The sequence below is a fragment of the Anolis sagrei genome, chromosome 3 (assembly GCF_037176765.1).
Source record: "Anolis sagrei isolate rAnoSag1 chromosome 3, rAnoSag1.mat, whole genome shotgun sequence".
NCBI classification, from domain to species: domain Eukaryota; kingdom Metazoa; phylum Chordata; class Lepidosauria; order Squamata; family Dactyloidae; genus Anolis; species Anolis sagrei.
In genome coordinates this window covers 188,356,225-188,380,776 of record NC_090023.1, presented here as the reverse complement: position 1 = coordinate 188,380,776, position 24,552 = coordinate 188,356,225, and the positions used below count along the sequence as shown (strand labels likewise).

The 24,552-nt window shown below is 40.7% G+C and overlaps 1 protein-coding gene across 1 annotated transcript in view; it reads right to left on the bottom strand.

Moving 5' to 3' along the window:
- LOC132771077 (heparan sulfate glucosamine 3-O-sulfotransferase 1-like) overlaps nucleotides 1–2,192 on the bottom strand; it is a 126,546-nt gene extending 124,354 nt beyond the window's left edge. The window contains exon 1 of the mRNA XM_060768689.2: nucleotides 1,793–2,192. The gene's annotated coding sequence lies outside the window, so the exon portion shown is untranslated. The remainder of the gene's footprint in view (nucleotides 1–1,792) is intronic.
- Nucleotides 2,193–24,552: the final 22,360 nt, after the last annotated feature.

Below are 24,552 nucleotides of genomic sequence, written 5' to 3'. Positions count from 1 at the left end.
TCCCAGGATCTGATCCCAGATTATCTGATTTAACCTGCACTACATGACTCTCCACTGCCAGACAACCTGGGATAAGAAGATAAACTGTGTGGATAGGACTCTAGACTCAGGCTGGATCTGCATAGTCTTATATCCCAGGATCTGATTCCGGATTTTCTGTTCTAACCTGGATTATATGAGTCTCCACTGCCAGACAACCTGGGATGAGATAAACTGTGGAAGGGACTCTAGACCCAGGCTGGATCGAGATAGTCTTATATCCCAGTATCTGATCCCAGATAAACTGGATTATATGAGTCCACACTGCCAAACAACCTGGGATAAGAAGATATACTGTATGGTAGGGGTTCTAGACTCAGGCTGGATCTGAACTGCCTTATATCCCAGGATTGGATTCCAAATTATCTGATTTAAATTGGATTATATGAGTCTCTACTGTCAGATAACCTAGAATAAGAAGATCAACTGTCTGGAAGGGGCTCTAGACTCAGGCTGGACCTACATATCCCAAGATCTGATCCCAGATTTTCTGTTCTTTGTTGTTGTTCATTCGTTCAGTTCAGTCGTTTCTACTCTGCATGACCTCAAGGACCAGCCCACGTCAGTGGGCTGTTCTAACCTGGATTATATGAGTCTCCACTGCCAGAAACCTGAGATAAGATAAACTGTGTGGAAGGGACTCTAGACTCGGGCTAGATCTGGATAGTCTTATATCCCAGTATCTGATCCCAGATAATCTGCATTATATGAGTCCACACTGCCAGACAACCTGGGATAAAAAGATAAACTGTGTAGAAGGGGTCCTAGACTCAGGCTAGATCTGCAATGCCTTATATCGCAGTATCTGATGTAACCTGGATTATATCAGTCTCCACTGTCACATAACCTGGGATAAAAAGATAAACTGTGTAGAAGGGTCTCTAGACTCAGGCTGGATCTGCATAGTCTTATATCCCAGTATCTGATCCCAGACAATGTAATCTAAACTGGAGTCTCCACGGCAAGACAACCTGGGATAAGAAGATAAACTGTGCAAAAGGGTCTCTAGACTCAGGCTGGATCTGTATAGTCTTATATCCCAATATCTGATCCCAGCTAATCCGATTTAATTTGGATTATATGAGTCTCCACTGCCAGATAACCTGAGATAAGAAGATAAACGGTGTGGAAGGGACTCTAGACTGGATTATATGAGTCTCCACTGCCAGATAACCTGAGATAAGAAGATAAACGGTGTGGAAGGGGCTCTAGACTGGATTATACGAGTCTCCATTGCCAGATAACTTGAGAGAAGAAGATAAACGGTGTGGAAGGGGCTCTAGACTGGATTATATGAGTCTCCACTGCCAGATAACCTGAGGTAAAAAGATAAACTGTGTAAAAGGGTCTCTAGACTCAGGCTGGATCTGTATAGCCTTATATCCCAGTATCTGATCCCAGATAATTTGATCTAAACTGGATTATATGAGTCTCCACTGCAAGACAACCTGGGCTAAGAAGATAAACTGCATAGAAGGGTCTCTAGACTCAGGCTGGATCTGTGTAGCCTTATGTCTCAGTATCTGATCCCACATTATCCGATCTAACCTGGATTACATGAGTCTCCACTGCCAGATAACCTGAGATAAGAAGATAAACTGTGTGGAAGGGGCTCTAGACTGGATTATACGAGTCTCCATTGCCAGACAACCTGAGATAAGAAGATAATCTGGAGATGGGATCCTGGGGTGTCTAGGGCAGTGAGAGGATGCGCTTGAAGGCACCTCGAGAGGCAGAAACAAGGCTGACCTACCTCCCCGGGCGCCATGGAGAGCGAGGGTCCGCCGCCGCCGAGGCTGGAAGAGGCTCCCTGCCGGACTCCTGCCGGCTCCTCGCCTTCTTCTTCCCTCACTCACGACTTCTTCGCGCGGTTGAGGCGGGAGGCTGCAGCGCGGTCTGCCCCAGATAAATGCATTAGCAGCAGCAGCAGCCGCCGCCTCATGATTCATTAATCAGCCCCAGTGACCAGAGCCACAAGAAGAAGAAGAAGAAGAAGAGATGAAAAGGAAAAGGAGAGGAGAGTTTTTCTTTTTTTTTCCTTTGGAGGGAACGCAACTCTTCCCGCGCTGGCGGAGAGTTCATGAATGGATTCATGACGCCTCGCGCATCTTCGCCAACTCGGCGGCCGCGGGGGCGCGCTCCCCCCCTCCCTCCCTCCCTCCTTTCCTCCTTTCCTCGCGCGCGCCCTCTCTCTCTCTCTCTCTCTTCGCCCCCCTGGAAAGGCACGCTGCCTCCTTCGCCTCGCGGAGAGAAAGGGGCGGAGCTTGGAGCGCGCGAGCCAGGTGACTTCCCAGCAGTTGCTTCAAAGCAGAAGCCAGCGGGCGCCTTGGCTGCTGCTTCTTCTGCTTCTTCTTCGCGCCCGGCTTGCTTCCCACCAGCAATTACATTTGAAACATACTGGCTTTAATTACGCCCCTTTTTGACTCAACAGGAGAAATTTCGTAGACGGGGTCTTCAAAGAGCTATCAGCAAGCCCTGTTCTTCCTGGCGCCTTTTTTCCTCCCTCTCCTCACAAGTACGCATTCACAGTACCTTCAGCAGGGTCTGTCTTTCTTTCTTTCATTCTTTCTTTCCAGGTGAGGGCGTCTGAGGGCTGGGAAAGGGGCCCAGTGAGGTCACTCTACAGCTCCGTCTTCCATGGGAAAGGCGAGGCCATAGGAAAAGGCATAGGCATTCCACAAAGTTTGACCTGCATTATATGGTCCGTGTAGAGACCCACATCATGCAGTTCAAACTGTACTATATGGGCCTACACTGATCACAACACAGTCCAGACTGCACCATATGGGTCTCCAATGATCATAACGCAGTCCAGACAGCACTATATGGGTTTGCACTGATCATAATCCAGTCCAGACTGCACTATATGGGTCTACGCTGATCATAACGCAGTCCAGACTGTACTACATGAGTCTAAACTAATGATAACACAGTCAAGGCTACACTATATGGATCTACACTGATCTTAATGCAGTCCAGACTGCACTATATGTGTCTACGCTGATCATAATGCTGTTCAGACTGCACTTTGTGGGTCTACACTGATCCTAATGTAGTTCATATTGCACATTATGGGTCTACGCTGATTTATTATTTATTTATTTATTTATTTATTCATTTACTTTATTTCTATACCAAATTTTTCAGCCTAATTAGGCAACTCAGCCTAATTAGGCAACAAAGTACGTCCCAAAGAAAAAGAAAACGAAGAAGGCACAATGGTTGTCTGCTGAGACACTGGAAGTAGCCCAAGAAAGGAGGAAAGCAAAAGGAAACAGGGATAAGGGGAGATATCCCAGTTAAATGCGCAATTCCAGAGGTTAGCCAGAAGAGATAAGGAACTACATTTAAATAAGCAATGCATGGAAGTGGAAGAAGACAACAGAATAGGAAGGACAAGAGACCTTTTCCAGAAAATTAGAAACATTGGAGGTAAATTTCAGGCAAAAATTGGTATGATAAGAAACAAAGATGGCAGGGACCTAACAGAAGCTGAAGAGATCAAGAGAAGGTGGCGAGACTATACAGAATATCTGTATAGGAAGGATAATAATATCGAGGATAGTTTTGACAGTGTGATGAATGAATTAGAACCAGACATCCTGAGGAGTGAGGTTGAATGGGCCTTAAGAAGCATTGCTAACAACAAGGCAGCAGGAGACGACGGGATCCCAGCTGAACTGTTTAAAATCTTAAAAGATGATGCTGTCAAGGTGATGCATGCCATATGCCAGCAAATATGCAAAACACAAGAATGGCCATCAGACTGGAAAAAATCAACTTATATCCCCATACCAAAAAAGGGAAATGCGAAAGACTGCTCAAACTTCTGTACAGTGGCCCTTATTTCTCATGCCAGTAAGGTAATGCTCAAGATCCTGCAAGGAAGACTCCAGCAATACATGGAGCGAGAGTTGCCAGATGTTCAAGCTGGGTTTAGAAAAGGCAGAGGAACAAGAGACCAGATTGCCAATATCCGCTGGATAATGGAGAAAGGCAGGGAGTTTCAGAAAAACATCTATTTCTGCTTCATTGACTATTCTAAAGCCTTTGACTGTGTGGATCATAATAAATTGTGGCAAGTTCTTGGTGGGATGGGCATACCAAGCCACCTTGTCTCTCTCTGAGGAATCTGTACAAGGACCAAGTCGCAACAGTAAGAACTGACCACGGAACAACAGACTGGTTCAAGATTGGGAAAGGCGTACGGCAAGGCTGCATACTCTCACCCAACCTTTTTAACTTGTATGCAGAACACATCATGCGATGTGCGGGGCTCGATGAATGCAAAGCTGGGGTGAAAATTGCTGGAAGAAACATTAACAATCTCAGATATGCAGATGACACCACTCTGATGGCCGAAAGCGAGGAGGAGCTGAGGAGCCTTCTAATCAAGGCGAAAGAAGAAAGCGCAAAAGCCGGGTTGCAGCTAAACGTCAAAAAAACCAAGATTATGGCAACAAGAATGATTGACAACTGGAAAATAGAGGGAGAAAATGCGGAGGCTGTGACAGACTTTGTATTTCTAGGTACAAAGATTACGACAGATGGTCCGTGTAGAGACCCACATAATGCAGTTCAAACGGCACTATATGGGTCTTACTTAATTACTTTACTTACTTACTTACTTACTTACTTGGGTCTACACTGATCACAACACAGTCCAGACTGCACCATATGGGTCTCCAATGATCATAACGCAGTCCAGACAGCACTATATGGGTTTACACTGATCATAATCCAGTCCAGACAGCACTATATGGGTCTACAATGATCATAATCCAGACCAGACAGCACTATATGGGTCTACCCTGATCACAACACAGTCCAGACTGTACTATACGAGTCTAAACTAATGATAACACAGTCAAGGCTACACTATATGAATATACACTGATCTTAATGCAGTCCAGACTGCACTATATGGGTCTAAATGAATGATAACACAGTCAAGGCTACACTATATGGATCTACACTGATCTTAATGCAGTCCAGACTGCACTATATGTGCCTACGCTGATGATAATGCTGTTCAGACTGCACTATGTGGGTCTACACTGATCCTAACGTAGTTCAAATTCCACAATATGGGTCTACACTGATCATAACGCAGTCCAGACTACACTATATGATTTACACTGATCATAAAGCAGTCCAGACTACACTATATGGGTTTACACTGATCATAATGCAGTTCAGACTGCACTATATGGGTCTACACTGATCCTAATGTAGTTCAAATTGCACAATATGAGTCTACACTGATCATAACGCAGTCCAGACTACACTATATGGGTTTGCACTGATCATAACGCAGTCCAGACAGCACTATATGGGTCTATGCTGATCATAATGTAGTCCAGACTGTACTATATGAGTCTAAACTAATAACAACAGTCAAGGCTACACTATATGGATCTACACTGATCTTAATGCACTCCAGATTGCACTATGTGGGTCTACACTAATCCTAATGTAGTTCAAATTGTACAATATGGGTCTACACTGATCATAACGCAGTCCAGACTACACTGTATGGGTTTACACTGATCATCACGCATTCCAGACTACACTATATGATTTACACTGATCATCACGCAGTCCGGACTACACTATATGGGTTTACACTGATCATAATGCAGTTCAGGCTGCACTATATGGGTCTACACTGAGTTCAGGCTGCACTCTATATGGGTCCACACTAATCATAACATGGTCCAGACTGCACTATGGGTCTATGCTGATCATAATGCAGTCCACTATAGACTGCACTATATGGATCTACCCTATACTGATCTTAGTGCTGTCCAGTCTGCACTATATGGGTCTACACTAATCATAACGCAGCCGGACTGCACTATATGGGTCCACATGTATCATAATGCTTTTCAGACTGCACTATATGGGTCTACACTGATCACCATGCATTCTAATCATTACTCAGTCCAGACTGCATTATATGAGCCTGTGCTAATCATAATGCAGTTTAGACTTCATTTTATATTCTACACAAATAATAATGCAGTTCAAATGACACAAAATGGGTCTACACTGATCATAATGCAGTTCAGACTGCACTGTATGGTTCTACACTAATAAAGCAATTCAGCTGAACTATATGGTTCTACACTAATTATAATGCAGTTCAGACTACACTGATCATATAATTCAGTTAAGACCATATTATTTGGCAATGTAGATCTAGCTAAAGATTTTCTCCCTATACATCCAGATGCATCTTGCATTCAGGCGAGGGTGTTATAAGGACTGGAAAAGGGGTGCAAAGAGGGAATTTTAGTCCTCACACTTCAATGAGAAAGTCAAATTGCCCCAAAAATATAGGAAACCACAGAGATCTTTTGGCCAAGACTTCATTTGAGCCTCAAATTGCAGCAGGAGGAGAATTTCAGCATAGCTTCTGAAAACAGACCTAGCATTTCTATGTGTTGTTGTTCATTTGTTCAGTCATTTCCGACTCTTCATGACCTCATGGACCAGACTATGTGTTACTTTACCTTAATGGTTTTTTTTTTTTTTTTGCAGGGGTGTGTGTGTGTGTGACAACAATAACTTAGTGACAGCGATTAGTAAGGCTTTGTCCATAGCTTTGGTAACTTGCCCACAATTGTGGTTGCCACCAATCTTTTTGAGATTCTGAGGAGAGCCAAAGCCTGAGGCAGAAAAGCACTTAGTGCTCTCCCAAGTTGTGAAAGCACACAGTACACTGCACAAAGCCAGCCAAGTTATTTTGGCAGCTAAGAAACAAAATCCCAGAGGCACATCGACTGTAGCAATAAAGTATGACCTCTGTATCCACAAGGGATACATTCCCCAAGTTTCATTGTATCTATGTGAAGTTACCCAGACTTCACATGGATACATGAAACTAATAGTGCACCATATTGAAATGAAGGACTTCTGGCCCAAAATACTGTAGAGTTTTATGGGAAGATCTAGAAAATGTCTAAAGGGGACATTTTTGTCAGATATGGATAAATGAAACCACTGATACCAATCCCTCAGACAGTGGAGTCATAGTGCAATTTCATCACATCAAATAGTTGTCTCTCTCACTATTAGCTGTGGCTAGGGAACCTGCACTGATTTCTCCCCGTGTGTCAATAACTGATGCCATATTTGTGACCCAACTCTTTCTTTCCTTCCTGGAAACCTTCCAGGGACCACTTGTAATAATGGCCCATGGACCACTGCTTTGAATAGTACCAATCTAGGTAAACAGTATTTTCTGTTCTTCCATAGCACTGCAGATCTGCTCCCTCAGCTTTATCCACAACTTCATGCTGTGCTGTGGAAACCTGGAAGCACTGAAGCATACCACTTTGGGAATTGTTTCAAATCCATCCCAAGAACCCAAACACACACACACACGCACAAGCCTATTGGCAGAAGAAATTATTTCTGGAAAGCACATGTACTGAATATGTAGTCCTAATTTGTCCCAAGGACTTCAGGAAGCATGCATGACTCTAAACCTTATTTTTAAGCCTGACTAAGGGAGACCAATTGAATCAATGAAGTTTACCTAAATGCTGATTTGTCAAATTGTCAATTGATTCAATAGGTCTGCTCTGAAGACCAACAAGAGCTAGCCTAACTCTTCATAATAAGATTATCATCATAATAAGCTTAGGAAGTTGGCAAGATTGTGAGGCACTAACACCAAGTAAGCTTCTGGATTTTCCCAATCTACTTTTCAGCATAAAAATAATCAAGAAGTGTGAGGTGTCAAGCCTGAATGAGAAAGGATGTGTCAGCACTGCAAATCTGAAAAGCAAGGAAGTGTTTGCAGTGTATGTTGAAAGCACATAAGGAGATCTCCCCACCCCATTTAGAAAGCCATTTGGGGTAATCCCTCCATCCACAAAGGTTTCTCTAGAACCTTTGTGAATGTTACAAGGCTTAAGGGTCAGAGTTTCTTTCCCTCTGTTTTGTACCTTATTGACTCAGTGTGAAGTTGATCCTCATCTCTGTCCTTTTTAACCCTCACTATTGTCTTTTCAGATAAGTTAGCATGATAAATATGAGTGTCATCCAGTGAAATAGATTCCTGTTGAGCCAGATATACAGGTCCCACAGCTGTAGCATAAGATCATTTTAGCTAGATCATGAGGGGTAAGGGGAGGAGTAAGTATGTTCTGCTAAGTTGATCCATTGTGTTTGTTGACCAGTTTTTCAGAACTCTATCTTACTACATTCTTAGTCACAAACATGATAAGGACATTGCTAAAGTGACAGCCAGACAATGCCTGGAACTGTTACAGATCATTTCACTGCATGAAATGCTGTTTCTTGCACTTTATCAGGTGTTTTCCTGTTTGGCCTCACCTGGAAAACCCCTGCAATATAGCAATAGAGTTTTTTCATGCAATCCACAACATGCCCCCTGCAATTATGAGATAAATATCACTTTTCCCCCATAGGGTTGCAGTCTGTTCAACAGATTAATATCAATGGGTAGAGTTAAAATATCACACATCCAGTACAAGGTCACATCTTTAATGACTCTATGGACCCTTCCAGACAGGGGCCAAATATTTATATCAGTTCCTCCTGGATTGAGATTCCCACAGCTGGGCCAACTGTCACATTTTCATGTGTGTGTGTATGGTGTGTGTGTGTTTACATGCTCCCCCCCCCCCCCCAACCTCCTGAGGTGTCATGTGGATATATCAGAAGCTGTCGCTCCAGTAAGTTTTAAGTTTTTGGGGAAAATGAGAGGCTAGGAAGGGGATTAGGGTGCCATCCTGCTGCTTTGGGCTCCGTGAGCCCAAAGAATCAGGATGGCAATGGGGGTTGATTCCCTGAAATGTGACAAGCAGCCCACACCTGAAAAAAAAAATCTGGATCTTACATTAAGGCCCAGATCTCTCCAGGTATCAAATTAATTCAGAGTAAATTTACTCTGGATTTATTCAGGTTTATCTTAGCCATCATGTGGATGCCTCAGGTAAACCTGTGACCCACTTCATGTTATGGGCTTATGTGGAAGCAGTGAAAGGGGAAAAAATCTGGTGGCAGATTATTGGATGTCAAAAAAGAATGTAGAGCCAACATTGTTTGAGCATTGGAATATGATTCTAGAGATAACGGTTTAAATCCCTGCTTCGCCATAGAAACCCACTAGGTAGCCGTGGACAAAGCACACTCTTTCAGTCTTAGAGGAAAGCCAAGAAATTCCTGTCATAGGTTTGTATTAGGATTGTCATAAACTGGAAATGACTTGAAGGTGCACAACAACAAAGAGAAAGAGGAAAACAATGTTGTGAGGATGATTATACATTCAACAATAAGATTGAATGGGCTTGATGAGATAGGAGACACAATGTTCTCAATGTTAAAGCAAGTTTATGATATCTTCATTTCAGGAAATGAGACTGGCAGCATCTCGAGGCATTACATTCTCAGCCGTGACTCAAATGTTTTAGAATCTACTGGATAATAGGTTTTAGAATTCACTGCATGAAAATACCAACTCTAAACTCAACCACCTTGCTCTTGTTAGAAACCTGTATCCTTCCATGTGCTGTTAGAATTTTAAAATATTGAATAGTTTTAAAACAGGCATTAAATAAAGTATCTCTCAACATGTTGTACTACAATATCCATTGTTTTGTTTTGTTTTCTTTATCAGTAATGAAGCTGGTTGAGGCTGTTGGAAACTAGAGTCCAACAATATCTGTCATAGATTCACCACTCTCTGTTTTGGGGTCAGGCTTTAAACACAGGTATATTGATAGACCAATGTTGGGAATCAAGCAGGCCTGTGGAAGTTCTCAAATAGCAACTCCCAGCATTTGCTGGGAATTGCAGTTCAATAACATCTCCAACCCCACTATAGCACAATTATGTAATAGTTTTAAGACTTCTTTAGATAAGAGCAGGTTTTGGGTTCCAGACAACATGCAGCACTAATAGTTTTGTAGCACATATACTGCCTTTCCCCCAAACTGGGATTCAAGGTGGATAGCAAAAAGCAGAAAATGGCAATAAATGCACCTGCCCCTACCTGTACACCAAGGGTCCTCAAACTAAGGCCCGGGGGCCAAATGCAGCCCTCCAAGGTCATTTACCCGGCCCTCGCTTAGGGTCAACCTAAGTCTGTAATGACTTGAAAGCACACAACAACAACAATAATCCCATCTCATCAGCCAAAAGCAGGCCCACACTTTCCATTGAAATACTAATAAATTTATATTTCTTTAAATTGTTCATTTTAATTATTGTATTGTTTTTAAGTGGTTTTTGCACTACAAATAAGATATGCGCAGTGTGCATAGGAATTCATTCATGTTTTTTTTCAAATTGTAATCCAGCCCTCCAACGGTTTGAGGGACTGTGGACCTCTGCTGTACCCAGTTGTAGGTATGGGATCACATAGAATGGGAGGGCAAAGTCACTGATGCCTATAGGCAACTAGTGATCTAAGGGCCCCTTCCAGACAGGCCCAAAATGCGGGACCTGTTTGCTTTTACCTGACATCCAAATGACACCTCAGGTAAAAGTAAATTAATGCAGATTTTCCCAGTTTGCTCTGCATTAATTTAATACCAGGAAAAATCCAAACCTTAAGCTAAGGTCCAGATCTTTCAAGGTGCTGGGCCAGAGGGAATTGGTTCCCAGGACTGCTTCCATAGCCCCAGGGGGAGGGGTGTCAATCCTCACAGCCATGCTGGTTCCTGGAGTCTGGAGAATTAGAAGGGTGCCAATTGCACTCTTCCAGCCCCCCCCCTCCCCATTTCCCCCAAAAAACTTAGCAGAGTTTTAAAAAAACGTAACAGACTGCCAGCAGAGTGCCCCTCTTTGCACCTTTGGTTGACCTTTGGTTGACCCAGGATGGCATCTAACCACCTCCCAAAGGAAAGGGTTGGGAGTGGGGACAGAAACTCAGGAGGAAGCAATTTGTTTTAACCCTCTTTCTCCTTAGTTTCCGCCATGTCTGGAAGGGCCCTCTAGCATTAGGATCATCAAGGAATGATCCCATTGGAATGATTCCATTGATTACAATGGAAACAATGGAAGAAGAAAACATTGTAGTCATGAAGTCTGTATGCTCAGAACTGTTGACATATATGTGGGCCACACCTTGGCCCACATATACACTAACATGCATCCAGTTAGTTACACTAACATGCATCCAGTCATACACTAACCTGCATCCAGTTGGGATGTCTACAAGCTCTTTTCTCCTTTTATCTCAAAACTCTCACTATGCAGAGTTTATGGCTTTTCTTTCTCCCTTGTTCCCTTACCTATTTAAGAGTTCTGCAGATCTTGAAAGCTTGCACATTTGGTGACCTTTGTGTTAGCCTCCTAAAGATATTACTATAGTACAGAATTTTTCATATGCCCAGCAGTTTGGTGTGTTATTCATAGCTCTCTGACAAATGCCGTATGACACAGCAAAAGGTATCATCTTACTTTGAACTTCTTTTGACAGCTGTTTTTTTTTAGCATGGTACATGAGAGAAATCATTCTACAGTTTGGAATCTGCTGGTATCAATAGACCAAAAAGCCAGTTCTCTCTCAATCTCAATCTCTGTTTAGGTTTATGGTTATCAAATTCAGGAGATATGATTTTGGCACTAAAGACCTAAGTACAAGTATAGGCTGGATAGTGGGAAGTAATGACAGTCCTAGGCCCTTGACTATATCATTGCAGACCTGGAGGGTTGCCAATACAAGCTTTTCGAAATGGCATTTCCTTCTTCTAAAAATTCAAAGGTAATAGTTAGGTGTTGTATAGATACTGAAAATCTTAACAGTGATGATCCAGAGGAACTTAAATCTATTTTCTATGAACCACTACGGCACAGGTGGGAAACCTTGGGTCCATCAGTTTTGGGGCTACAATTATCATATACCCTTGGTAAAGGTAAAGGTTTTCCCCTGACATGAAGTCCAGTCGTGTCTGACTCTGGGGTGTGGTGTTCATCTCCATTTCTAAGCTGACGAGCCGGCATTGTCCGTTACCTTCCCGCCGGAGTGGTACTTATTGGTCTACTCACTTTTGCATGTTTTCAAACTGCTAGGTTGGCAGAAGCTGGGGCTGACAGCGGAAGCTCACACCGCTCCCCGGATTCGAACCTGCAACCTTTTGGTCAACAAGCTCAGCAGCTCAGCGTTTTAACCCACTGCACCACTGGGGACTCCAATATCATATACCCTAGCCAACATAAAGTGAAGGAGGATCGATACTGCATTCCAAAAAACATCTACTGCAGTGGCTCCCTTTTTCAAGTCATAACCCCATTTTATAGAGGCAAAGTGACCCGCCACTCCAATAAAGTAAATGAGTAAATGAAAATATATCAGAAATAGATTTTTCAGTATGATATAATTCAACATAACATTAATGTATAACAAATTTTAATGTGATGATTGAAATTGGAACTAATTAACAAGCTTAAAAATTTATGGTTGAGTTTTTGTTAATGCGAACCTCATGTCATTCTCAATATTAAATCTGTTCTTGTTTTGGTTTTCAATTGAAGAAGTGTTGAAAACCCACTCCCACAGAGATATGTAGAAACAAAGGGGAGTGAAACTCAAAGTGCAAGCATGGTGACATTTGGATGACATGAATTTTTGTTTTTCCATTTTAAAATGTCCATAGCTCACCATTGTACATTGACTCCACAGAAAACCATTCTGTGATGACCCATAGCTTGGGAATAATTGATCTAGAGGGCCACCATTTGACTACCCTTCACGTGCTTCCCCATTCTGACACTAGAAACTTACTATATTCTTTTCTGATTCAACTGCTGTCTCCCCTGATTCAGAATGCTGGCTATGAGTTTTAACACCCTATATAGTTTTGCCTTCATGAAACTTATGACACTCTGAACAGTGGGGAAAATGATTCTCCACATCTCATCTTTAAGTTACCCATTCAGACTTGAAGTTTTTCAAAGCTTGTGACGTGGCACCCACATTGTGACACCTTTCCACTAGGTGTGTCTTTGCTTGACTTTCAGTGTTTGGTTAAATTACACCTTTCTGGAAAGTATTTTATAGGGTTCTAGAATGTGGGGAGAGGTCACCTGGCAGATAAAACCTGACGTCTTACTCTCCTGCACTTTTGGTGTTCTGCAGTCGCTGCAAATTTGGTTGATTTAAGGCTGCAACCTGATATACTTGTCCCTGGAAAGGGATACTGTGGTATTCTCTTGAACTTCTGAGTAGATATACGCAGGCATATGCTACAAGCCCTGCAATACAAGGGCATTGCCTAGTCTTTGGTAAATGTCAGCAGACATCACCGACCAATCTTTGATCCCTTAAGACAAAGATTGGAAATCTTCAGCCTGCCAGCTGTTGATAAGTTTCTGTTACCATCATCCTTCACCATTAAACAGGATTACTAAGGATGTCAAGTCCAGGACCCAAAAGAGCAATGGGTTCAAATGGTGAGAAAAGAGATTTGACTGAAAAGATTAGGAAGAACTTTCTGGAGAATGGCATAGGCTGCCTGTGAGTGTGTTGGAGTCTCCTTCTCTGGAGGCTTTTCAGCAGAGGTTGTCTATTGGGAGTGCTTTGGTTGTGCCTTCTTGCATGACATGGGGTTGGACTGGGTAGCCCTTGGAGATCTCTTCCAGCTCTAGGATATTAGAATTCTATATCAGGAGTAGGCAATATGGGGTCTAATGAATACATTTTTTCTCTCCTATCCAACATCTCATCCTGACCAAGGCCAACCCTTTTGGGACCCAAATGTTTCACTCTCTGCCTCGGAAAGAGAAGAGGAAGGGGAGGAAAGAGCAGGGAGGGGACTTGGGGGAAAACCCCTCCCTCCCAGCCCACCCAACCTGCTCCGGCCCACCATGTGGCCCCCAAGTTAGAAAGTTGGTTCATGCCTGCTATAGAATGAATGCAGATACTAGCAATAAAATGGAATTAAAACTGGAATATTTCCTACTAGGAATAATAGATGTAGAATTAGGGGGAAAAAAGGACAAACTTTTCCGTTATTTAACAACTGCGGCCAGAATAATTTATGCGGGATATTGGAGAACTAAGGAGATCCCTACTCAGGAACAATGGTTAATGAAGATTATAGATGTTATAAATATGGAAAAATTGACACAATTAATGAATATAAAACCAAAATTGAAGACACAAAAAACAGACTGGACTCCAGTAAAGGATTTTATAACTCAAGAAAACTTGAAATTGATAATCAACTTAAAATGAAAGCTAGAATACAAAGCCCTTAAGGAAAAGAGTATAAAAGTGACAAATGACAAAGAGATGGAATATTTTGAATACTACTACCAAGGTGAAGACAATTGGAAGTCAGAAACCTTACCCATTTCCCTAAACCTATATTCCCTACACTTACCTTCCCGATCTCCTTCCTACAACAGACCCCCCCTTTTTCCTAGCTCTTTCCCCCCTCTCCATTTATTTTAACCTATTTCTGTAACAAAAAAACCTATATACATAATGAATGTAGAACAACATTACTTTGATTGTCCTGACTTAATGCTATGGAAACATATAATTTTACAAGGTCTTCAACCTTCTCTGCTGAATAGTGCTGGTGCTGCATCAAATTACAACTCCAATGATTCCATAGCATTGGATCATGGCAGTTAAAGTGGTGTCAAACTGCATTCATTCTACAGTGTAGAACCAGCATAAGATTGATAGGAACTGAAATTCAATGATGCCTGGAGGGCATGTGTTCCCTAGACATCAAGTAGGGATAAAGCCCAGGCCTCAAATCAAGAGATCAAAAAGCCCAGGAAAAAAATGGAAAGAAAAATCAGAAAAAAGCCATAAAACTCCACCCTGGAAAAATGAGAGGAAATTATTTCATTTTAGAATTATGAATAAAATGTTCAAGACAAGGTGTTCACATATTAACTGACCCCAAATCATGTCTAAAATATATGGAAAGAGGAAAGATATTATGTAAGACTATTACAGTATTAGATAATTACTATTTCAGTTATGGTTTTCTTCATTCCTTTTAAGGAATGAATGTGCTGTGCCTGACACTATGGAGTGCTAAATAATTGAGCTAATTAATTTTCTTTGTTTTACTCATGTTAGCCTTTCTATGGTCTTTTCCTCAAACATGCAAAAGCAAAGAGGTCCCTTATAATACAGGTGTTCCTTATTGTACAAGGCCTTGTATCTCTATTTGCAACCATTTAAAAAAACTGTTCAATTTGCAATTAGATTGTGAATAAACTTAATATAGCAAACTTAATACATTTATGCTCTACCTTGTTTTATATATGTTTGATTTTTAAGTGCCTTATGAAAAACATTTTCAAGAAAACCCCATAATAGGTTTGCCTTAGGTTTGCCATAAGTCAGAAATATCTTGAAGGAATACCACACACAGAAACACACACAGTAGCAAAATGATGTTAAATTTTTGGAAAATGTTGCCCCCACCCAACCCGTCACTTCCAGAAACTTTAGATCTCTACTCAAACCCAGTTTAGTGAGATCTTGTTTCTCTAAAGGAACATCTATATTATAGAATTAATGCAGTTTGGCATCACTTAAACTGCCATGGCTCAATGCTGTGGCATCCTGGGAATTGTGATTTGGTAAGGCACCAGCATTATTTGGGAAAGAAAGTGAAAGATCTTGTAAAACTGCAACTCCTATGATTCCATAGCAGTGACCCTTGGAATCATGGGAGTTGCCGTTTTACAAGATCTTTAGCTTTCTTTCCCAAATAGTGCTGGTGCCTCACCAAATTGCTTCTCGACCTTTTGGCTAAGATCAAGTATGTGTGTAGCAGTGACCCATGGCAAGTAAGGTGGAGTGAAACTGCATTATTTCTACAGTGTAAATCTGTGGTTCCAAACCTGTGGTCTGTGGACCACAAGTGGTCTGTAAGAACAAAAATATGGTTGACGGACTCATCATTACTATACTGCTTCCTCAAAACCATGCGACAATGAGAGTGGAGAGGCTGACTACCCATGAAACATTACTACTACTACATCAGCTCTAGATTATTAAATATGGTTTTCTTTGGGCAAGCAGATGACAACTACTGGGTGGCATATGCTCTATATCAGAAACTAGAGCTGATGTGGTCTATCCAATGCAATTTTCTGAATAAGTACCCTAAATAACCAAACAGATTCTGAAAATGCCCAAAAACTGATTCGTAATCCTTTTGGTACTCATGTTGGAGAGTAGTCCCTGGTCAAAGTGGCCCCTGGTTAAGTGGTCCCTGTTGAAGTGGACCCCAAGTAGCAGCAATGCCTAAACTTCCTTGTGGTACAGTACAGATTTCCGGAGTTCTCAAATCTCCTGTTCTAGAGCTTTATCCCAATGTGTTTGTTCCAGCCTCAAACCTGACTGTTTCTATCATATCCAGAACTTGGAGATTATACTTTTTTTTGTGACTACATCTGTTCAAGAAATTGAAGTTTAGAAGAAAAGATGGGCCTTTCTGAGTTCCTTTTTTTTTTTTTTACAAATTATAATCAGGAATCAATTACAGTTGATGCCTGTTAACTTTTTCTAGTTTAATGTCAATAGAAACTGGTATCATTCTATTAGAAAAAGCTGGGCTCATTTTGGTTGTGTGGTATGCTAGCTGAGCTTGGTTTTTATTATGTTTTGAAGATGTTTTATTGTGAAATTTATGGCTTATACTACACATTGCTTTGGGTGCAATACTTTTAGCAGAGAATGCAGTAGATAAAATGTTAAATAAATGTTTTTAATGACTGCATGTATAATTACTATTATAAAAGGGTAGAAAGTAACACAAAGTAGGATGCAAAGTAAGATCTCATGGGATACTTGCCTGTGCAGTATTTATTTATCAGGCTTTCATAGTTTTCTATGCTCCTTCCACCAATATATATGTATTTTTATTTGCTTCTTGTATTAGAGAACCATGGCTAGAAGCTCTACAGTTGAATTTTTGCATTTATTTGTACTACTAAAACAAAACAGAGAAGTCCATATTTCATACATGAACAATTAAATTTAATCTCATTTTGAGAAAATAGTTATTTTGGGGACAATTATATACTCAGATACAGAGGAAGTGCTTTTAAATAATTCATTTTCTAAAAATATAATCTGTTTTCTTTATTTTCTCTTATTTTCCCTTTTAATTTCTTCTGAGTTTCACAGTCATTGCTCTATGACCTTCCAAACAATGCTTCTCCAAAGTGGCAAAAAGAGAGAGAGAGAGAGAGAACAAAAGAAATTTAGATATAGAGCCATGAAGCAGACATATAACAGAATTAAAGCATCTCCTAACTGAATGTGTTAATGAAAACCTTTATCTGGAAGTGTACTCCACTAATGTCAATATAAATTACTTCCGAAAAAGAAGCATTTAGAAGTACAAGTGTATACCAGGGCTGGGAATCTTATAGTTCTCTAGATGTTATTGGTCTATGTTGCCAGTCAGCATTGCCTATGGAGAAGAATGCAGGGAATTACAATCTAAAATCTGAAAATCTACTCAATTTCTAGCTCTTATGCACATGTTTTTGGGTAATTACTTGCTGAAATCAATGGGACTTACTTGCAAGTAAATCTGCACACTTAACATGAAAGAAAGCAGCACTTACTCGCAACATTTTATCACATGAGACAGGTAAACGGGCATTGCAGCTGTTGTAGTACAGCGTGATGGTTACATTTGCTACTACTGGTAGGAGGTAGAAGAGGGCTGTGCAGGTGCTGGAAGAGAAGCAGCAGCGAAAGCGGATTAGAGAGATAATCATGGCCCTGACTGATTCTGAAACCTTCGAGGGTTTCTCCGACTGTGAAATGGGGGATGGGGAGGAAAGCAGGGGAGTCAAGCGGGCTACTCGCGAACAAGAGTCTGACGAGGAGATTCAAAGGAAGCGTAGTTTAAAGAGGTCTTAACTGCAGAGTAAATGTGCATAGGATTGCACTCCTAGATTTATTTACTTTGAAATTTTGTAAGTAATCCTTCACAGCCAGGTGCAGAGTCTAACTATGGGAAAATAAGAACTATACAAGTTCATCTTGTAATGTGCATCCCTGGTGTCTGCTTTTGGAATCCACTTTTGATGTACTCTAATTAGTGACGGTGTAAAGCCAGAGCTTACAGAAATAAAGCTCAAGGCCTTTTTTTTTTTTTTTTTTTTTAAAGTAGACTCTGATATCACCTCCTTCTCTTTTCACAAAAGTGAACTCTGATTTTAGGTACAGTTCAGACTTGGCCTTGGTGGGTTTTCCCAGTAATCGCCGTAATGCAAAAGTATTTGCAAATGACTTGCCTGGGCAATTTGAGTCCATTAATTTTTGCCCACCAATTCACCTTTGAACTATCTTTTTGCTGTGGTGGGATTCTCTGTGAGGTAAGAGATCATGTTAACAGCAACAGTACTACTGGTAGGGTCTCTCATACAGGCTATTGCTGAGGAGCTAGGCTAAATGTGCCAAGTGAGTAGGAGATGTGGGTAGGAGACACTGATGGAGGATTTCTCAGAGACAACAGAAGTGGCTTTAACATAGGATGTGATTTTTCACATAGCAAAAGTTCCTCAACAAATGAAATCCAAAAAGATGCAGCTATAAGAGGGAATTCCCTTATGTAAAAAATATACATTTAAACCACTCTTTGGGTGCCTAATCCAATATGTGTCCAAACCTCTGGCAAGCAGGACTATTGTTACCATTCAGATCTCCTTTCTTCTTTCTTTTCCTTGCTGTAATCATCAAGCAAACTGATTAAACTTCCATAGTAAATTAAAATTTGACGAGATTGGAAAATGCCAAAGTTCTGCAATATGATTATTGTGTGACTGTGAGGCATACAATATTAACAAATGAGAATTGTAGCAGCGTTCTGATAAATTGGCTACAGTGCAATCACAGGCTTTCCATTTTCCTAAGCAAATTCTTCTGTGGTGCAGAATGAATCTGAAAATTAGCAGCATAACACAGCATGAATTATACCTCTTCACTTAGTAAGAACAGAGCTACTCCCCAACACCACCTTTTGCAATCCCTGTTGATAGGGATTAATATAGTAACTTTACGGCATGATACTTGCTTTAATAATACCACATGTTTATAGTTAATCCATAAGTCCCCAAAGTGCTGTGTGCATTAACATATAAATAACTATTGTGTTGCCTTTCTCCTGAAAGAATAGCTCATTCGAGAGTTATGCCATTATTGAGTGTGAATATCAATGCTCTGCCTCAACTGTAAAATTAAGTCGAAGGACTTCTTGGATTAGGGGGAAATTTCTTGTTTAAATGACCAGGTGCCATTGGAGATACTGCAGATCACGTACTATAGTCAACTATATAAATATGGCTAGTGAAGCTATAGCACTGGCACCCTCCAGATATATTGAACTTTAACTTCCATCACTCCAGCCATTTCAGACTAAAGTGACTTTTAGTCCTACATAAATAGGGGTGTTGGTTTAGGAAAGTGGTGGGTCTATGACATGAATAATGTCATGCTGAAGTAAAAGAAATGCATATTAGAGTTGTAACATATCCCAGAACCCCAAATAATGTCCTTCAACACAGCACACAGAGACAGAAATTTCTGGTTTGTGATATAGTACAGGCAGTCCCCAAGTTACAAACATCTGACTTGGATATGACTCCTTCTTAAGAACGGGGGTGAGACAGCAGGAAGTGAGAGGAAATCTATCCCTAGGAAGGGAAATTAATTCCTGTAAGAATTATCAAAAGAAAAAGATGTCTCAACTGAAGCTTTATCACTGATTCTTGTTTCCACAATAACCCAAAATTTTCAAAATTTAATTGTCACATGGTCAGAAAATGAGGTGAAATCTTCTGAACAAGGGCACGGACAGCAAAATAAATGTTATAGGGATGTTAACCCTTCTGTAAGCTATCCAAAACTGGCTTAAACTTAAACTTCAAAAATGTACCTGTTATATAGACATTCAACTTAAGAACAAACATAGAAAACCTATCTTGTTTCTAACCTAGGGGCTACCTGTAATTGTTCTGTCATGGATTATGATAGCAGCATTACACTAACATTCTGATTTTCTAACTTTTACAATATATACTGTTGTAAATATCTAGGAGTAAGTCCCATAGAATTTGGTAGAATTTACTTATGGTTGGAGGCTGTAGATTGTCTTTTATCGCTTAAAGCAAGGAAGGATAACATTTGGCCTTGCAGATAGTTTTAACAATCCATATCCCTCATCATTGTTTAGAGTTGTAGTTTGACAGTATTTTGACAGTATTAATACATTCATATAATTGTGATATGGTACAGGCAATCTCCAGGTTATAGCCATCTGACTTAGATATGACTCCTACAATTCATATGTAGCTTGACTGTATTCATATATTGCTCATTCTTGGTGTAAATCAATCTTCTAAATTTAAATACAGATTAATTTAACTTGTTTAGATATTTTGGATTCAAGTTGAAGTTCACTTTATTATGGTCAATGATCAGTTTGAGAGAAGAGGGACATAGTCCCATACAAGAATATCAGAATTAAAGGTTGTTCTAATGCTTCAGGTCCTCATGGACCAGCCCAAGCCAGAGCTCCCTGTCAACTGTCACCATCCCCTGCTCCTTCAATCTCAAGCCAGTCACTTCAATACCATCCGTCCATTTTGTCCTTGGTCGACCCCTCTTCCTTTTTCCTTCAATTTTCCCAGCATCATTATCTTCTCCGGGCTTTCCTGTCTTCTCATTATGTGGCCAAAGTACTTCATCTTTGTCTCTAACATCCTTCCCTCCAGTGAGCAGTTGGGATTTATTTCATGGAGGATGAACTGGTTTGATCTTCTTACGGTCCAAGGCAATCTTAGAATTTTCCTCCAATACCACAGTTCAAAAGTGTCTATCTTCCTTTGCTCAGCCTTCCTTATGGTCCAGCTCTCGCATCTATAGGTTACTACTGGGAATACCATTGCTTTAACTATGCGGATCTTTGTTGCCAATGTGATGTCTCTACTCTTCACTATTTTATTGAGATTGGTCATTGCTCTCCTCTCAAGAAGTAAACATCTTCTGATTTCCTGGCTGCAGTCTGTGTCTGCACTAATCTTTGCACCTGGAAATACAAAGTCTGTCAATGCCTCCACGTTTTCTCCCTCTATTTCCCAGTTATCCATCAGTCTTTTTGCCATAATCTTGTTTTTTATGTTTAACTGCAACCCAGCTTTTGCACTTTCTTCTTTCACCTTGGTTAGAAGGCTCCTCAGCTCCTCCTAGCTTTTGGCCATCAAAGTAGTATCATCTGCATATCTAAGGTTGTTAAGGTTTCTTCCAGCAATTTTAACCCCACTCTTAGATTCGACAAGCCTCGTGCGTTGCATGATGTGTTCTGCATACAAGTTGAATAAGTTGGGTGAGAGTATACATCCCTGCAGTACTCCTTTCCCAATCTTGTTGTTCTGTGGTCAGTTCTTACAGTTGCTACTAGGTTGTTATACAGATTCCTCAGGAGACAGACAAGTGACTTGGGATCCCCATACCACCAAGAACATGCCACAATTTATTATGATCCACACAGTCAAAGGCTTTAGAATAGTCAATAAAACAGAAATAGATGTTTTTCTGAAACTCCCTATCTTCCTTCATTATCCAGCAGATATTGGCAATTTGGTTAAGAGTTAAAGGTTAAGAGATTTAAAACTTTAAAGTAAGTATCATTGTTAGAACATTAATATAATTAACTTAAGAATCTAAGATAAAAGCCATATACAGGATTATATTAAAACTCAACACAATTTATGGAATTAAAGGGAAGGAAATCTAAAGGGAGGGAATATGGGTGCTTATGAGGCACGGGGAAGAGATGTCTAGTCAAACAGAGGAGGGAGCAACATCCATATTATAATTCAAAGTCTGCAAAGCCAATTTTCTGCTAGTATGAAGTCCTGGCTTGTACTAGCTTGTGCTATCAGTTATCGACCACCAGATTTTAAACCATGCAGAACTTGGCAACATTATAAGTTATAGCCAAGTTAGTGTTTGAAAGCAGCAGGGAGATGTAAACTTGTCCAGCGTGTCCTGGTTGTTTGTATAGCCATGGCGCATTGAGAGGGGATCGAATATCTCTATAGAACAGGCACTAAAGAAGCACATGTTCCATTGTCTCTATGTGTCCTGAGTCACAGGGGCACAGTCTCTTGGAGTATAGGATATCCCAGTAACAGTAACTTTCAATACGGCAAATGAGAGTGCATGGCAATGTGCCAGAGTGAATGCCCTCCGATGGCTGAAAACCTCCAGCATTGTTAGATATTTCATAGGGGAGGTACAAAACCCACTGACTTTATTGATGATAAAGAATGGGGTGCTGGCTAAGTCAGATTGGTGCTCAATGTCTGTTTAACCAGAGATTTGGCTTGGCCATAGCCAAGACTGTTTTTTTTTTTTTCATGTCAGGAGTGACTTGAGAAACTGCAAGTCACTTCTGGTGTGAGATAGTTGGCCGTCTGCCCTAACCCTTGCCCAGGGGATGCCTGAATGTTTTGATGTTTTACCATCCTTGTGGGAGGCTTCTCTCATGTCCCCGCATTGAGAGCTGGAGCTGACAAAGTGAGCTGACAAAGTAAGCTCAGGAACTTCCAACCTGTCGGTCTTCAGTCCTGCCGGCACAAGGGTTTAACCCATTGTGTCATCAGTGGCTCCTGCCCATACTGATTAGCAGTCCTGAAAAGAAGCCCAGAGATGAAATTTTGGCTGCTATTGTCTTTTCCCACCTGGACTGAAAGTCATCCAACACAGTAAGTGATGCAAGGCCAAGGGGAGAGAGGGATAGTCTATGCCAATGGTTCAGTATAACCATGCACACACTGACCTCAGTCTCCAGATGTAGGGCGGCATTGGAGACACACCTTGGTACCTGGTGGACCAATCTTAAGAATTTGGATTGTACACTCTCCAATGGAGTAAAGTCAGAAAGGGGTTTAACTGGGCACTGTATAGGAGTTGTGCAACTAGCTTGGCATTTTGGATTCTAGATCTCATCAACTACATCCAGGATAGGTGATAACTTCTGGAGAACTATGGATTATCTGCTTTTCTACTGTGATGGCAACAGCTTTTTTAAAGATTTGGTGGATAAAAACTTTGCATTAGCTGCTACCTGGGCCCTTTTGCATGACATTCCTGGGTTCTGTCACTGAACTAGGGTGCTTCTGAAGCTCATGGTTGAGGCAGGCTTTGAATCAAGCGCATCTACTCATTATCAGTACGTGACATCTGCTAGCAGATTCCAGATCTTCAGCTTCACATCATGCAATGCCCTTGGCTTTTCTAGACGGCCTCCTATCCAATTACTTAGGTGAGCATAACCTTCTTTGCTGGTGAGATCTGAAAAGATCATTGCCCGGGGGTGGTAGGGCTGCTGGGACTTAGCATTTATTCACAAAATCCTAATTAGAGTTTCTTTTCTGTTGTGTTGCTTTTCTCCTGATAATTAAAAAATAACAAACACAAAACAAAGAGTAATAGTGAAACTTGACAGCCGGCAAAGTTAAATGCTAAGGAAGCAGCAGTGCTGACATTAGCACTTCAAAAGAGAACAGCTATTTGAAAATTTAACTGCCTAACAAACACTGCAGACAGAGAATAAAATAAAGGATGGAAGAGGAAGGAGGAGGAGGAGAAAAAAAAGTAGAAGGAAGGACAGCAAGAATAGTCAGTTGATGAACGTGATTTGCGAATAGAGTTGCTAAATCTGGTATTAAACTAGTCTGACTCTTTTGCAAAACTGTAATTTAAAGGATAAAAGAGCCCGTTAATGAGGCTAGTCAATGCAAACTTTTGAACAAGGTCACAAATAAATAAGCTCCCATCAGCAAATGAGCTATGGTTGCTTTTTTCTCTTCTTTGTGAGGTTTTTCTTTTTTCCTCATTTGATGGCTTAGTAAACAGGAGAAACTAAAATGGTCTTTCCAATATGGTGTCAGATGAGTTGGCGTTTCAGGTGCAAAAACCTGCTTCCATGTAATTGGAAAGAATCCTAACTCTACACAATTACAAGCTCTGTTCAAGGGACAGGATGCTGAACTTCTTGGACACCTAAATCCATGATTTAGAATGAAGACACATTTCCCCTTCAGGGCCAGGAACAAATCTGCATCAAAGGAACAATGGAGCAATTAAAACAGACTTTGTTTACTTACTTCACTTTATACCTTCTTGCAAAATAACATGGTATGTTATTCTTTTATAGTGGAAAATACAATACATTATATTATTATAAATACTTGCCTCTTGTCTCATATTTGTGACACTTCCTTTTAATGTATTTGTTCTCTTATGCATTAGCTTAAACATGAGCTTTGTTTCCTTGCCAGCACTACATGTGGGATACTTGCTACTCTAGCAAGCTTTGGTGGTAGCATGGAAATTAATTTTATTTTATTCATGTGTCCTCTTTTCTCCTGGTATGGGACACAAGGTAGCATACAGATGCTAAAAACAGCCCTACAACAAAGAGGTTAAAACTCAATTAAAACAATAAAACAATTAAAACTCAATTAAAACAATAT